Source organism: Bombina bombina, chromosome 1, assembly GCF_027579735.1.
Source record: "Bombina bombina isolate aBomBom1 chromosome 1, aBomBom1.pri, whole genome shotgun sequence".
Classification (NCBI taxonomy): Eukaryota; Metazoa; Chordata; class Amphibia; order Anura; family Bombinatoridae; genus Bombina; species Bombina bombina.
Genome location: NC_069499.1, coordinates 403,021,584 through 403,039,539, shown reverse-complemented (window position 1 = coordinate 403,039,539; position 17,956 = coordinate 403,021,584). Strand labels below are relative to the sequence as shown.

At 38.0% G+C, this 17,956-nt stretch overlaps 1 protein-coding gene across 3 annotated transcripts in view; it reads right to left on the bottom strand.

Annotated features, from left to right (window-relative positions):
• Positions 1-17,956, bottom strand: part of GALNT13 (polypeptide N-acetylgalactosaminyltransferase 13) — a 766,581-nt gene that overhangs the window by 363,719 nt on the left and 384,906 nt on the right. The window lies entirely within an intron of this gene.

Sequence of the window (17,956 nt, the reverse complement as noted above, 5' to 3'; positions counted from 1 at the left end):
AAATATTTTTTAAGGGTTAAAAGGTATATTGTAAATAACAAAGGGCCAGATTAAGAGTAGAGCGCTAATCAAAAAGTGGTTTATCGTAGGTGTTTTGGCATGTTAGGTGTAGCACTCGTATTACAACTTGAAGATAAACCCTTTAATTGAAGTTACACACCGGGGGATAGGATAGTGCATTCTCAGAACTCTGGTTAACTGTTTTGTAAAACAAAAAAGTGTCACAAAACACTTTTAAAATACATTACAGTACACTTACACTCTAAAAAAAGTCTAAAAAAAAAAAAAAAAAATTGCACAAAAAAGAAAGTTATAAGGGCTCAAGATATGAGGCCTCAGGTGTAAGAAAAAAAAAAAGGCAGGCAAAGAGCTTTAACATAGATATACATAAATATACATGTCTAAAGATGTAAATGTATATACAGTGAGGCCCCGGTTTACGCACGACTCGGTATACGAAATTTCGGTTTACGAAATCGAAATTTGAAGAAAATTTGACTCGGTTTACGAATTTTTTTCGCAATACGAAACAAAATGCCGGTCAAAATGCCGGTTTGCCCCCCTCGGTTTACGAATATTTTTCGCAATACGAAACCAGTGGCCCCTGTGCCCCCTGCATACTCAAGTATGATTGAATTAATGAAGTTTGGGTACCAGTGTAGAGGTGTTGGAGAGGTTTTGGAGCCATTTTGCAGCAAGTTGTTGAGCCTTTTGAGCCATTTGCAGCAAGTTGTTAAGCCTTTTGGAGCCATTTGCAGCAAGTTGTGAATTTTTTTGATGGTACCCCCAACCGGTCAGGTTCCAACATAGTAACACATTTATTTCCAACATTTTTATCAAAGCCTTAATATTCCTATTAATTCTGTTTAATCTTTATATCACTTAAGAAAAAACTATATGACACAGATAATTAAAAAGTATAAAAACAAATGCAGATCATAATCCTTGTTTAATCCATTTGGATATAGAGTTTTCGAATTTTGTATCCACCAAACTTCTTTCTTTTTAAGTAACAGCTCTCTATTGCCTCCTCTTCTTTGTTTAGGGATATGGTCTATGACCTGAAACCTTAGCTGGCTAACTGTGTGGCCTGCAGTGATAAAGTGTGATGAGACAGGTAGTGTCATGTCTTTGCATCTTATTGAAGATTTGTGTGCACTTATTCTGTCTCTGATAGGGTTAATAGTCTCCCCTACATAACCCCGCCCATATGAGCATTTCAAGACATATTCTACATAGTTGGTATCACAAGTAAAGAGACCATTAATTTCTCTCTTTTTTGTATCATTAATTTGTGCTACATTTTTACCCTTTAACATTGAGTTGCACTGAGCACAGTGCAAGCAGGGATAAGATCCCTTATTTGCAGTAGTTAAGTAATTGATTGTGTTTTTTTTTTTATCACTACCAGTGTCTGCTTTAACTACATAGTCTCTAATATTGTTTACCCTTTTGTAAGAGTTAATAGGGGGCTGTTGAAACTCTCTAACATTGGGGTTTTTTCTTTCCAATAAATACCAGTGTTTTTTTTTATTATTTTAGAAATGTACTCACTGTACTGGTTATACTCTGAAGTAAAGACAAGTTGATTTTTAGTTTTGTCTTTTTTAGTTTTTTTTATGCCCTATTCTCTCCTCTTTTACTGTTTGCTCACATGGTAAAAAATATTAGAGACTATGTAGTTAAAGCAGACACTGGTAGTGATAAAAAAGACACAATCAATTACTTAACTACTGCAAATAAGGGATCTTATCCCTGCTTGCACTGTGCTCAGTGCAACTCAATGATAAAGGGTAAAAATGTAGCACAAATTAATGATACAAAAAAGAGAGAAATTAATGGTCTCTTTACTTGTGATACCAACTATGTAGTATATGTCTTGAAATGCCCATGTGGGCGGGGTTATGTAGGGGAGACTATTAACCCTATCAGAGACAGAATAAGTGCACACAAATCTTCAATAAGATGCAAAGACATGACACTACCTGTCTCATCACACTTTATCACTGCAGGCCACACAGTTAGCCAGCTAAGGTTTCAGGTCATAGACCATATCCCTAAACAAAGAAGAGGAGGCAATAGAGAGATGTTACTTAAAAAGAAAGAAGTTTGGTGGATACAAAATTTGAAAACCCTATATCCAAATGGATTAAACAAGGATTATGATCTGCATTTGTTTTTATAGTTTTTAATTATTTGTGTCATATAGTTTTTTCTTAAGTGATATAAAGATTAAACAGAATTAATAGGAATATTAAGGCTTTGATAAAAATGTTGCAAATAAATGTAAGTTACTATGTTGGAACCTGACCGGTTGGGAGCCCCATCAAAAAAATTCTGTTTGTACAATTCACTACAATTAATTAAGCCACACCCTATGCACAGATGGTATATAAGGGAGAAATCTGTTCTTAATCCATAGCATGAGGAAGGGCCCAAGAGGCTCAAAACGTCGCTATGTTTTTATCCTGATGTTGTTTTAAATAAAGAAGAAGTTTTTTAAAAAGATTGTGCTGTTGCCATTATCTATTTTTTTGGAAACTATGTATGGGAGGATGGCAGGCCTCCAAGGCAAACGTGCACTCTAAGAGCAAAATTGCAAAAAGTGATACTCTTTGAGAGAGAAAAGGAAATAGTGCTGGACTGTCTGCTAAATTTGTTTTTATATATATATATATATATATATACACATATATATATATACAGTATATATATATATATATATATATATATATATATATATATATATATATACTGTGTGTATATATATATATATATATATATATATATTTATATATCTTATCATATAAAAGGCATGCGCGAAACACGTCAGATCCTGCCTACCCTTGCACAATGATGTAGTGCCTTACTCACATGATTCTGAATAAACCACTTTGGCTTGAGTTCCACAGCATCCTCGTCTTTCTTTTCCTGATTGTATAAAAGGACAAGTATGTTTGTCAGAAGCTGTCATGCACAGTAGAGACAGCACAAGGACAAACACACCTGGCCTTACCTGACAATCCATGCTGTTTGCGGCGAAAGTGGGCGTGACCAGACGGGAGCGTAGGCGTGGTCGGGCGGGTTGTGGGCGTTGCTGGACGGGGTCGGCATGGTTGGGGCGTGATTGGGCGTGGCAGGGGCGTGGCCGGGCACAGTCGGCATGACAGAGAGGGGAGAGAAAGAGAAAGAGAGGGGGAGAGGAAAAAAGACATAGGAAAGAGTTAAAGAGAGGGGGAAGAGCAGAAGAGAGGGGGGAGGGAGAGCAAAAGAGAGGGGAGAGAGACAGAGCAAAAGAGAGAGGGAGAGAGGGGGGAGAGAGAGAGCAAAAGAGAGGGGAGAGAGAGAGCAAAAGCGAGGGGGGAGAGAGAGAGCAAAAGAAAGGGGGGAGAGAGCAAAAGAGAGGGATGGAGAGAAAGAGCAAAAGAGAGGGATGGAGAGAGAGCAAAGAAAAAGGAGAGAGATAGAGCAAAATAGAGGGGGGAGAGAGAGAGTGCAAAAGAGAGGGGGGAGAAAGAGAGCGCAAAAGAAAGGGGGAGAGAGAGCGCAAAAGAGGGGGACTGAGAGAGCGCAAAAGAGAGGGGGAGAAAGCGCAAAAGAGGGGGAGAGAGAGAGCGCAAAAGAGAGGGGGAGAGAGGGGGGAGAGAGAGAGCAAAAGAGAGGGGAGAGAGAGAGCAAAAGAGAGGGGGAGAGAGAGAGCAAAAGAAAGGGGGGAGAGAGCAAAAGAGAGGGATGGAAAGAAAGAGCAAAAGAAAGGGATGGAGAGAGACCAAAGAAAAAGGAGAGAGAGAGATAGAGCAAAATAGATGGGGGAGAGAGAGAGCGCAAAAGAGAGGGGGCGAGAAAGAGAGCGCAAAAGAAAGGGGGAGAGAGAGTGCAAAAAAGGGGGACTGAGAGAGCGCAAAAAAGAGGGGGAGAGAGCGCAAAAGAGGGGGAGAGAGAGAGCGCAAAAGAGAGGGGGAGAGAGTGCAAAAGAGAGGGGGAGAGAGAGCATGCAAAAGAGGAGGACAGAGAGAGCACAAAACAGAGGGCGAGAGAGAGCACAAAAGATAGGGGGAGAGAGAGCGTGCAAAAGAGCGGGGAGAGAGAGAGCGCAAAAGAGAGAGAGAACGCAAAAGAGAGGGGGAGAGAGAGTGTAAAAGAGAGGGGGGAGAGAGAGCAAAAGAGAGGGGGAGAGAAAGCAAAAGAGAGGGGGGAGAGGGAACAAAAGAGAGGGGGGAGAGAGAGAGAGAAAGAGAGGGGGAGCGAGAGAGAGCACAAAAGAGAGGGGGTAGAGAGAGCAAAAGAGAGGGATGGAGAAAAAGAGCAAAAGAGAGGGATGGAGAGAGAGCAAAAAAAAAGGAGAGAGAGACAGAGCAAAAGAGAGGGGAGAGAGAGAGAGCGCAAAAGAGAGGGGGAGAGAGAGCGCAAAAGAAATGGGGGGAGAGAGAGAGTGCAAAAGAGAGGGGGAGAGAGCGCAAAAGAGAGGGGGGAGAGCACAAAAGAGAGGGGGAGAGAGCGCAAAAGAGAGGGGGAGAGAGCGCAAAAGAGGAGGAGAGAGAGAAAATTAAAAAGAGAGGGGGAGAGAGCGCACAAATGAGGGGGAGAGAGCGCAAATGAGAGGGGGAGAGCGCAAAAGAGAGGGGGAGAGAGAGCGTGCAAAAGAGGGGGGAGAGAGAGCGCAAAAGAGAGAGAACGCAAAAGAGAGGGGGGAGAGAGAGTGCATAAAAGAGAGGGGGGAGAGAGAGTGCAAAAGAGAGGGGAGAGAGAGAGCAAAAGAGAGGTGAAGTGAGAGAGAGCGCAAAAGTGAGGGGGAGAGAGCGCAAAAGAGTGGGGGAGAGAGCGCAAAAGAGAGGGGGAGAGAGCACAAAAGAGACGGGCAGAGAGTACAAAAGAGAGGGGGAGAGATAGAGCAAGGGGTGGGACCACTGTACTGCAAAAAATGGCCCGTGTGAACGGGCTTTAGGACTAGTATATATATATATATATATATATATATATATATATATATACATATAATTATGATATCATGTATTTACAGACATGGGCATGGAATCCACTTGAGTTTTGAGGGTCTACAGAGGGAACTGCATTTGATATCATGAGTACTGCATTTTTTTAGATTATGATTTTTTTTTAGAATAGGTTTTTTTATTGGGCAAAAGAGCTGTTAGACTTTAGGCCAAGGCCCTACCAAATGCCCTTATCGGGTCAATGCCAACAAAATGCCCTTCGCAGGGCATCTTTTTTAGGATTAGTTTTTTTTTCATTTTTAGTTTTATTTTTCAATATAGGATTTTTTTAGAATATGTCTTTTTTTTTATGGGAAAAAGAGCTATGTTCACTATAGGTCAACTCCAAAATGCCCTTCTAAGGGTAATGCGCAACCAAATGCCCTTTTCTGGGCAATAGTTTTTAGGACAGGTTTTGTTTTTTTAAACTGAAAATAGCCTTTCCCACTCCCCGCTTAAAGTGACAAGTGGCGATATCAGCGAACTTTTGCAGAAGCTGTGATCCCTATTATTTCTTATGGAAGATATATCACAGTCATCTGCACTTAGGTCCGGACCCGTTTTATAAGATATTGGCAGACTGTTGATGCTTTGAATATCGGGGCCTGAATGTTTTTAAAGTGTTGCTATACCAGCACAAATGAGCTATGTCGCTAAGGCTGGGCATCTTATGTTATAGTTTGTTTAATACTGGAGGTAATTGAGTAAGGTATGCACTTGATGGAGGAAGGGGTGCCGAACGTAGGGACTAATAAAGCCCTCTATTAACCCGTTGGTTACTAATAATACTGCAATGATCTACACAGCAAAATGTGTGTTATAAAATATATAAAGGGCTAGATTACGAGTGGAGCCCTAATTTAGCGTGCAAATTTGCCCCTTTATGGGCGAATGTTAAATAACCAGTGGCTGGTTAATTCTCCCGTGAGCTTGCGATGTCACTTTGTGCTTAGCGCAATTAACCTGAGATCAGACCTCTGGTTAATTAAATGAAGTTGCCCCAATTGCCCCCAAATAAAGAGGACAGTTATTTAAAATGAAATAAAAATATGAGCATCTTTAGTTATTTTTATTTTTTTAAACTGCAGAAAGCAGTTATAAGAGGTTAAAGCGAGGGGATGTGGGGTGTTTGAAAAAATTCGGCACATAGAGGTAAATGGGGTACCCTGTTTTTACTTATATACATATATATTTATGTGTTAATATGTGAATATACACATATAAACACATAAACATATATGTATATTTTTTTATTTTGCTGCCCAACGCTGCGTGATTTGCCCCCTGCGCTGCCTTAGGTGGATTTTAGTGTCAGACAGCATGAGAACGAGGCTCCCATTGGAGCCTATAGAAGTGAGCTCTCATGAGTGCAAGGCTTCTAGGCAATTGTGCCTGACTTGTAATACCAGCACACATTTACATGGAGTGTAAATATGGCGCTAGCAAAAACGCAATATTGGGCTCCACTTTTAATCTAGGCCAAAATGTCTTGCTTGAATATAATTGTATGTATACATGTACAAATTGCATATTCATGGATACTGAATGTTTATGAGATAAGATTATGGGCTAGATTACGAGAGAGTCGATAATTACCGCTCCCGCGCTAAATCTGCTCGACTTTGGGTAACACGTGTATTACAAGTTGAAAGTAAATATTTTTCACTCACACAAAGAGCAGAAGTTACAATATTGTGACCACATTAATGTACTCTCCTATAGACTTTAATGGAGAGAGAAATGTGGGGAAAAAAACTAACTCCCATACTTGCATGCTAACCCAAATCGCCATAAGCTCCCTACTCTAATAACCCCTAACCCTCTGCATAGTCCACCGCAAACTATCCCGCTTTACTATTAACCCCTAACCCACCACATAGCCCACCGCAAAGTAACCCACTACTCTATTAACAACTAAACTGACACAACCCCGACCGCAACATAAACTACTAAACTGTTAACCCTAAAACCACCACAACTCCCACCGCAAAGTAATCCACTAATATCTAAGCCCCCTATCCAGCTTACCCACTTATACTAACACCCCCTAAGTAACCCCCCAAAAAATAATAACCTTAACGGTAAAAAAAACTTTAGCAGTACCTTTAAAATTAAAACAAAACGTTACTAAAAAAATAAAAAAAACATAACCTTACCTTAGAAAAAAACTAACCTAACATCACTGAAAAAAAACAAAAAAAACCTACCATTATAGAAAATTAAAATCCTACTATTACAGAAAACAACAAATTACCAACAAAAAAAAAACAAAACAAAAAAAACTGCATATTCTAAAACCCTACTTTAAAAAAAAGAAAAAGTAGCATTTTTTTAAAAATAAAAATACTGCACTAGGCAGTTTTAAGGTGTTAAAGATTGGCAGGGGTGGGATGTTAGAAAAAAAAACGGCACTTAAAAGTGCCTTTACATTGCGGTCTATGGGAACTGTGTGTTCCCAGTAAATATATATGTATATGCTTATATACATATATATTTATGTGTTAATATGTGTATACAAGGTCCCTTGGCACAAGGATGACAGAACATCTCAGTAATATTAGGATACATGGTCCCTTGGCACAAGGATGACAGAACATCTCAGTAATATTAGGAATGCCACTAAGACCCTAGAGAGAGGCAAAAAACTTACCAGTGTGGCTAGACATTTTTTACAAAAACATAATTGTAACACAAAGTCTTTCAAATGCTGGGGATTGGAATGTATAAGACCTGGAATTAGGGGTGGAGAAACGGAACAGGCTTTACTGAAAAAAGAAGCCAGATGGATCTTTAGATTGAACTCCGTTATGCCATACGGCATGAATGAAAATAATAATTTCTGGGTTTATTTATAAATGTTGCTGAATTCTCATTAAATGCATAGTGGAACACCATAGAATATTCCTAATGTTGACAACATCAGAAATGAATAACTACATTATGGCTAATATTTGATCACTAATAAGTGTCCACTAGAGTTACCTAATACTCATCAATACACACATGTCCAGATACAAATGGTATGATCATGACTGACGTTCATGTACACAGTGAGATCTAAAGATCAGTACCAAATGTTTGATAATCAGCTATATTAATAAACCTATACTATGTGGGATGTGCACCCAGAATGGGGTATCATGTATAACATAATCATAATATAGACAGTGTGACAATGATTAATTGAGTATCAATGACCCTGTCCAAATTTGATTTAACAAAGATAAATGAACCCACCCATCAGATGAAATATAAAAAATAATCGTTTTATTAATATGCCTTTAAGGTCTACCTGGGTCGTATTACCTAGGCTACTAAGAAACCTAAAGACTATTATTTGTCTGTTTGGTCATAATTCGAAATGTGCATGTCCAACACATAATATTTTCTATACACAATTTTTAACCCTATTATCAAGAGCTTAACTCATTGGCACAATTTAAATAAGCCTCAGCTTTCACGTAGTGTCACATGAAACTAGACTGTACTCATAGGCTAAACATGTAATAACCAATAAGTATAACTGTCAACTAAATGTTCCGATGGTGCCCTAATACGGCATTGCACTATTTCTGTTACACTGAGTCTCGGGCATATGCATATATTGACCAAACTCTATGGTATATGATCGCAAAATGTGCGAGTTAAGACTTGCTATTGAACATAAGTATATGGCATGGGAAATTATCAGTTTTTTGAGAACATTATTGAGTAGGATCGTAATGAATTTTGATCCACGATTCACAAATAGCTCTCCCCCTTCTTTTGATTACGAGAGGGACACAAGAGTAACGTGATTTTATATATGACTTGAATATATTTGTGCCAATTGATGTAAAAGGACATGCAATGTTTGTTATTGTTTGTTTTTTGAGCCCTCAGTTATTTGGTCCAATTACGTGACTGAATTTGCTGTCTGAGAGGGCAAAGACACAATAGCTGATTGGGATTGGTTGCCCAGTAGGCGTGTCCGGTATGGCCGTGTTGATTGGCTCTCAACTGCTCATGCTTAGGGTTTAAAAAGGCTCGCATTACGGAGGTTCGGCTTGTCAGTTCTACAAACTTCTATCACATTGGGAAAGGCCGTACAGAGGCCGAAATGCATTTGTGCTAATTTTAACTTGTAATATTTTCACTCTCACTGACCGTATATGCAGCTGGCTGTTGTCCTCACTAGCTACCTCTGACACCTGATACCGATGTTTCCGGTTATCGGCTAGGAATACAGGGAGGTAGTGTTGTCTCAGCCTACAACTTGATCGGTTATGTGTGAGAGTTTTACTTAGTGTGGGGTAATTTGGTGATATCTATCACCTTTTATATGATTAATTTAATAAAGAGTTTATTTTAAATATACACAAATACAGACTAGCTATGATGTAATGCTGCTTTGATGCAGCAATATTCACACTTTAGGTGCAAGAGTGCTTAACAAACCCCTCTATATTCCTCCTCTCTCCCTTCCTTTAATATATGTATATACACATATTAACACATACGTATATATGTATCTATTCATATACATATATATTTAAAATTACTGCCCATCACTGTGCTACTTACCCTCATTGGAGCCTATGGAAGCGCTCTCTCGTGAGCGCGATGCTATTGTGCAATCTGAATGCAAGGTTGCGCTTGCATTTCACCTAACTTGTAATACCAGTGCACTTTAGCGTGCGCTGGTGTTACTTAGTTGAGCGCAAATATTGCTTTAGTCTAAGCGATATTGTGTGCTCAATTTGTAATCTGGCCTTGAATCTGAATGTGCTTGTGCGTTTACTTTCAACTTGTAAAAAGAGCGCAGATTACCTTGTTTGTGATTTTTTTCTTCAATTTGCTGGCTCCCTGTATCTTGTGACAGCCATCAGCCAATCACAGACTCATATATGTATGCACTGTGAACTTTTGGACATACTTAGTAGTAGCTGGTACCTCAGAAGTGCACATATAAAAAGACTGCAAAATTTATAAAAATGGATAATGTATGTAAATTGGAAAACTTCTTAAAACGGCATGCTCTATTTGAATCATAAAAGTTTAATTTTGTGTTTAGTATTCCTTTAATGTTCAATGCCCCTTTAAGATTCTTGTGTTTTTATTGTGTTAGTAGATAAACTAAAATATATAAAACCTCATTACTTATCATTACCTTATTACAGGTTTCTCCCCAAACTTTACCAATTCATAGTCCTTTTTGTTTTAAATAAAATATAATAATTATGTTATATACATGCTATGTATGTTTGTGTAGTGTCTTTTACAATCACAGTAAAACCTCTGAATTATACATCAAGGAGACAAACAGCAACACACCTTAAATTACCATGCTTATATTACAGGCTTGTAAAAAAAAAAAAAACTAAACATAATTTTTACTTATATACATGATATAAAATATTTGAATAATTATTTTTTTCATTATTATGTTATTAACTATAATTCAATCAGAGGAATTTGCAGTCACTATTAAATGCTTGACTGAGTAAAATGATAATGTTCACCAATCTAATCGGACAGCCATCGTCTCTTCAATGCTTTGCAGTTTAAGAAATAGAAAAGGATAAATTCAAGGATTGTGATGTCAACGCTTTTTGCTTTAATTTGAAACTTACTAGCGCTGCAGAATCTGTTGGTGCTCTACAAATAACCGATAATAATAACTTACTTGCCTAGGAACTGAGAGAGTCTCTATTTTCCCTCCTACTGTTGGTTTGGATAGAAATCCTTATTAAACATACATTAGACTAAAAATGAATCCGCTCATAAAACATTTAAGAGCATAATAATTAAACATTGCAATGTATATGAATTACTTTTTTGCCTATTTTTACAGCAATGTATCTTTACAAATCATGTTGTTTTTCTCTACTAACCTTAGTATAAAGTAAATCACCCCATACTTGAGTATAATTAAGTTTGTTTGAGATTACTGCGTGTGTGCAAGTACAATGAACCAGACTCTCATAAAATGTAACTACTTGACAAAATGAGGGCAGAAAGTGATACACAAAATAATGCATAGTTAGACACTCTATTGTCTTTCCAAAACTGTACACATTTATTGAAGAATATTTCAGAGCAAACTTAACACTTCATCAGACAAACCAAAGCACAACTTTATAAATCTCAAGCCACAAAAAAAAAGGCAAGAGATCTCAAAACCCATTCAAAAATTGTGACAAATGCCTCACAGTCTAAGAACAGTCTACACCAACCACAATCAGGTGAGCAGAAACATTTATTACCTGTCTCATACAGTGGGAAACAACCACTGTGTACTGTGAGACAGGAGACCTGCAATCAACTGTATGACAGAGTCTCTGAATCTCAGCCCATCCTATATTATAAAAGGCCAAGTGTTTGTCTGAAGCCGTCATGCGCAGTAGAGACAAACACTTGGCCTTAGAAAGCGCACAGCTGATCGCACGCGCACCTCAGTGAAAACAGCAGCACGAGGTGAAAGCGCACAGCTGATTGCACGCGCACCTCAGTGACAACAGCAGCGCGAGGACCGGGCAAGTGAAAGCGCACAGCTGATCGCACGCGCACCTCAGTGACAACAGCAGCGCAAGGACCGGGCGAGAGAGAGAGAGAGAGAGAGAGGAGAGAGAGAGAGAGAGATACAGAGAGAGAGAGAGAGGAGAGAGAGGAGAGAGAGGAGAGAGAGGAGAGAGAGGAGAGAGAGAGAGAGAGAGAGAGAGAGAGAGAGAGAGAGAGAATGAATAAATATGAAAAAAATAACACGGCCGGTGTGAACGGGCTTTAGGACTAGTGTAGGTATAAAAGATACATATGATAATACACACAAAACTGAATCAAATACATGATACAATCATTATGATTGTTTCAATGAATATTGCAAGAAAGAAACAAAAGCACATTATAATATATTCCTATTATACATTTATGAGTTTAGTATATCCATGAAGAGTGCAGCTGATATTGCTCACGTCAGACAAGTCTAAGTTAATAAAACCTCCCATCAGTAAAATAACCGCACACCACAAACCCCATTCCAAAATCCCTGCAGTCTGAGGAGAAATGCATAAAAAAGCAGCCACTATCAATCATGCCCAGTGAGAAAGCAGTGTTATTGTCTACTGCAAGACACAAGTAATTTAGTGTCACATGGCTAGGTTACTATGGTAACCAGTAATAAACTATATAAAGCAGCTCCATATAAACCACATATTAAATAAAAACAAAAATCAGGATCAGTACATGAATGATTCAATTTAACAATAACTATGAAATTAACAAAGAAATTACATGAAAAAGAAAATAAGAAATAAAACACTTGCCTTTTTTTGGACCATGGACAATATAGCAGCTCACCCAGAAAGTATATTAGATAGCTGAGGTAATATTCTTTACATGCATCTAGAGTTAAAAAACAAAATGCTGTACACGTACAAGTGTATTTTCCCGCTACAATTCTCATATGTTTGCTTCTAGCCATGTGAATACTTTCCTTTTTATTAAAAAACAAATGCAATAGAATTCACAACAACTCCACAACACATAATTCATGCAAATTGAGGCTCAGAGGCCTAGTTATCAACGTGTCTACTTACCTGCCTTCGCCGGCCCAATACGCCCGCCTAAGCTCGCCTACCATCACCGCCGCGGACCTGAATAATCTCGCCAAAGTTATCAAAAAAGCTGTCAAAAAGCCGTGCACCAAGTACGGGGCGATGAGCAGCGGACTGTGATAGTTATCACTCATCAGATCTCGCTGCTCTTCGGCTTTTCTACAGCTTTATTGATAAGCTGTCACTAAGCACCCACACTAAACTACACTGTTCTACCCCCTATACCGGCGCCCCCAGAGCCCCCCGCAACTAAATAAATTTATTAACCCCTAAACCGCCGCTCCAAGACAGCGCCGCAACTATAATAAATGTATTAACCCCTAAACCGCCGCTCCCGGAGCCCACCGCCACCTACATTATACCTAGTAACCCCTATCCTGCCCCCCCTATACCACCGCCACCTATAATAAATTTTTTAACCCCTATCCTGCCGATCCCGGACCCTGCCGCAACTAAATAAATTGTTTAACCCCTAAACCGCCGCTCCCAGACCCCGCCGCCACCTATATTAAACTTATTAACCCCTAATCTGCCCCCCCTACACCGCCGCCACTAAAATAAAATTATTAACCCCTAAACCTAAGTCTAACCCTAACCCTAACATCCCCCTAACTTAAATATTAATTAAATACATATAAATATTATAACTCTTATTAACTATTGAAAACCAGGTACGCTGGGTCGGAAAAGTGCCAAGCGTACCTGCTAGTCATTTGATAACTACCAAAAGTAGTCAGATTGTGTTAAACTTGTGTGCGGAATATCTGGAGTGACGTAAGAATCTATCTGTGTCGGACTGAGTCCAGCGGATCAAAGCTTACGTCACTAAATTCTACTTTTGCCGGGCAGCAGGGCTTGATAACTTAGGCGAATCAGCCTCGCCACAAATACGCTGCGGAATTCCAGCATATTTGAGCTTGATGGCTTGATAACTAGGGGCCTCAGTATGCCCTTATAGGAAACTCAGCACATGAAAAACAACTAAAAGCTTGTAGAATTGCATGTATTTTTTTCATGTAAATCAAATACATATTTCTAATGCATAATTTATACAGATTTGTTAAATATATGGGAAATTACTCCCTTTTATGCATCAGTATTATGTAATTGCTGTTGCAGGGTGTTCTGATAGACATATATATATATATATATATATTTTTTTTTATTTTTTTTTATTTTTTTTCCTATGTGTCTTACTATTTTGTCTTTTTTGCCTTATTATTTACAATAAATTTTCCCTTTTCCAATCATACAGATAGTCGTTTGTAGAGCAAGTAGGAGTGAATTTATGTAGCTTAGACCAGTGTTTTTCAACCAGTGTGCCGTGGCACACTAGTGTGCCCTGAGAGATCCTCAGGTGTGCCACGGCAGACTGACAACAGTGTGACATATTTTTTAAACTTTGCTTGTTTTTTACTCCCAGTGCAGGGGTAGTTTGTAGGAGGCATGGCATAACAGCACAATACATACAGTATGTGTGTGTTTGTGTGTATGTGTATATATATATGCTGTATTAGGCTACAATGTGTGATTTTTTTTAAAAATTTTGGGATGATGGTGTGCCACAGGATTTTTTAATGTAAAAAAGTGTGCCACGGCAAAAAAAAGGTTAAAAATTACTGGCTTAGACAAGTTGAATTTCAAAATATAAAAGCAATATCCCTAGGGATATTTAAAAGGGAGCATGTATGACAGACAATTGGTATTAACAATAAATTAACAATCCCTAGAATAATAGGGTAGAAAAAGAAGGAAAACAAATAAAATAAAAAAACATAAAAATAAGTGTAAAATATATCCCCAAAATATCTTTGGTTTAGGCAAACAAATGGTATTATGATCGCCGAGCTCCTCTTGTATCCCACGGTGTGATGGTTAAGCTGTACAAAGGCCTAAAAAGACAAGGGGCGTCTCATAGTGCAACTTGTAAACAAAATGGTGTTGAAGTGCAGGAGAAGTGTGAATACTACTCACAAAGCTGGTGGCACCCTAGTTGATTAAGGTGCATGAGAGCAAGCTGACCTTCAACAGCAGTTAGCGCGCTGAAGACACGGACACATCCGGCATCATAGGTCCAGTTCCAGGTAGCAATCTCCACACACATGAATTATCATTTTCTTTTTCATAGATTCCATTCACCTAGCGGATGTATATACCCCCTTTTTTCTATTAATATTATTATCTTTTTAGGACATAACCATTCATTCTTTCACATTTTCCTATCACTCTATTAATAATAATCTTATTCACAAATATATGATTAAATTCTATTCACCATACACGTTTTTCCTTTTTGACATGTCGTCTCCATCATAGGTATTTTTCATCCCCCTCAAACATACACTTGACTTTTTTCACACACCTTTACATTCAATTTCCATAATAGTCCCAATTTTCATATATCGCACATGTAGCTATATATATATATATATATATATATATATATATATATATATACTGTATATTTTTTCCATACTTTCACATATTGCATTGAGTTCACGCTATACACACAAGCTACTTTTTTCACTCTATTATTCAATTCTTTTTTTTACATTGCCCGATATACCCATTCATTAATTTCCTGTGTTGTTCATGGAACATAAGCAGTGTTTTTTTCACACTATAATTCTCTTTTTATCTCATGTGTTGTTCATGTAGCATACGCAGTGATTTTCACACATGAATTCTCTATTCAATATTGATGTAACATATGCAGTGAATGTTTACATTAAAATCATCTTTTCGCTATTGACTAATATAAAAATCCCATTACTTTATGTGTTGGCGGGTTTGCATATGGACATATATGTGTCTGTACGTATATGTATGCTTGCACACATGCTTTTAGTTATAGAATTGCCAAAATCGAAGATTAGTCTATGATACGAATTGGGATATATATATGCACTTTATTGTGTTTTTTTCATTTATTTATGTAACCCTATTGTGTCTTTTTATTGTTATTTTTATTCATTCATGTAACCATTAATAAGCATGTAACCATTATTTAAAATACCCTACACTTGATTCGGGTTGCTCTTTATTTTCTCACAGATACTTTTGGATTCTACCCTGCTTCGAGTGGCTCGAAGGACACCTCTGATAAATCAGCTGCAACTGGTTTCTCGGTCATTTTGGTTGTGAGTAAAACTTTGGGGTTTGTGGTTCATGGTGATATTGTTTGTTTGATATTTGATATCTTGCATTCAGACCAGTATTTGTATTTTATTTTCTTTTTTAGATAAACCTATTACCTTAGGTGTGTTATCTTATTTTTATTGTACCACAATCTTGTATTTTTGTATTATTATCATCATAGCTGTTTATTCTGAACATTTAAATATTTCAAACTTTGTAATTCATTTTTTCACCAAGGTTGCAAGCGCTGTTTAATTCCTGTCACACACTTATCTAACCATTAATGTTACTATTTTAGTTCTATCATAGTTGTAACAATCACTTCCGGGTCATTTTAGATTTAAATAGAGCCTTCCTATTACCTGTTTTTAAGCCTGATGAATCGGCCCTTTGTTTTATATGACCGAGAAACGCGTCACAATATTTGAATAAAGAAGCTTTTACCACGACTCGGTTTTGTGGTTTTTACAACGTCCAAAAATAGGACTTTTCATTCACAGTGTATATTTCCTGCACATTCAGTTTCCTACTCTTGCTCCGCGAGGATCCTGTTTACTCCTTCTGCCGGTCTCACTGATACAGCGTGGGGAGGTTTACCAGTATAAGGACCTGTGGAGATTGCTACCTGGAACTGTACCTTTGATGCTGGATGTGTCTGTTTCTTCAGCGTGCTGACTGCTGCTGATGGTTGCTTGCTTATTCACCTAGTGTGCCACCAGCTTTGTGAGTTGTATTTACACTTCTCCTGCACTTCAACACCATTTTGTCTACAAGTTGATTTTCAGACTTTATTATATTAGTACAACTAGTACAAGAGGTAGAGGTTCCTACTCGGAAGAGCTTACAGTCTACTGGTTGAGAGTGCAGAGACATAAGGTTTGGGTAGCTTTTCTTGTGGATTGTAGTTGCAGCAGTCAAGGCAGTTTTCATAATTATTTTGGGTAGGATGAAAATCAGAGGAGAGATAGTAAGCCTCTCTGAATAGGTGTTTTCAAGCAGTGACTAAAGCTATACAAGGTTGGAGACAGTCTGCTGGAGAGGGGTACAGAGTTCCAGAGGACAGGAGCAGCACATGAGAGGTTTTGGGGTTAGGTTGAGGGATGTAGAGATAATAGGAGTATTGAGACGTAGGTCAGAGGTTGACCTAAGATGATAGGTCGGTGAGTATTTGGAGATGAGAAAGGAAATATAGTTGGGAGTGATGCTTTTGAGTGCTTTATAGGCTAGGGTTAATAATTTGAATGTATTCTGGAGTGTATGGGAAGCAAGTGGAGATATTTGCAGAGTGGAAAAATTAAGAAGCAACTGAAAAATTATTAGTTTCTCTGGTTTTACTATTTATAGGTATGTTTTTTAGTAAAATGAATATTTTTGTTTTATTCTATAAACTATAAAAAACATTCCTCCCAAATAAAAACATTGTCATTTTGCAGAAAATGACAACTTGTCAAAAGAACAAAGAAAGCTGCATATTGTCAGACCTTGAATAATGCAAAGAAAACAAGTTAATATTCATTTTTAAACTACACAATATTATTTTTTTAAATTAGCAAGAGTTCATAAACCAATATGTGGTGGAATAACCCTGATTTGCAATCACAGTTTTCATGTGTTTTTGCGTGCACTACATCAGTCTTTTACATTGCTGTTGGGTGAACTTATGCAACTTCTGGCGCAAAAATTCAAGCAGCTCGGCTTTGTTTGATGGCTTGTGATCATCCATCTTCCTCTTGATTACATTCCAGAGGTATTCAATTGGGTTCAGGTCTGGAGATTGGGCTGTCTTTGACAGGGTCTTGATCTGGTGGTCCTCCATTCACAACTTGATTGATCTGGCTGTGTGGCATGGAACATTTTCCTGCTGGAAAAAACAATCCTCATAGTTGGGGAACATTGTAAGAACCGAAGGAAACAAGTTTTCTTCCAGGATAACATTGTACGTGGCTTCATTCTGGAATTATAGCTGGTGCTGTGAATTTAGCTACATCTGGTGTTGTGAATTTAGCTACATCTGTTGGTTTATTGTAGATGGATGAATAAAGTTTTCCATTGTTTATGGTTATTGGGCAGTCTAAGAAGCTAACATTGTGGTTTGAAAAGTTAATTTTATGTTAATTGAGTTAAATGAGTCATGGAATGCTTGCAAATGTTCTTCTCTTTCTGTCCATTTGATGAAAATATCATCTATGTAGTGATAATACTTATGAGTTTTATGGGGGTGAATAAGGTCAACCA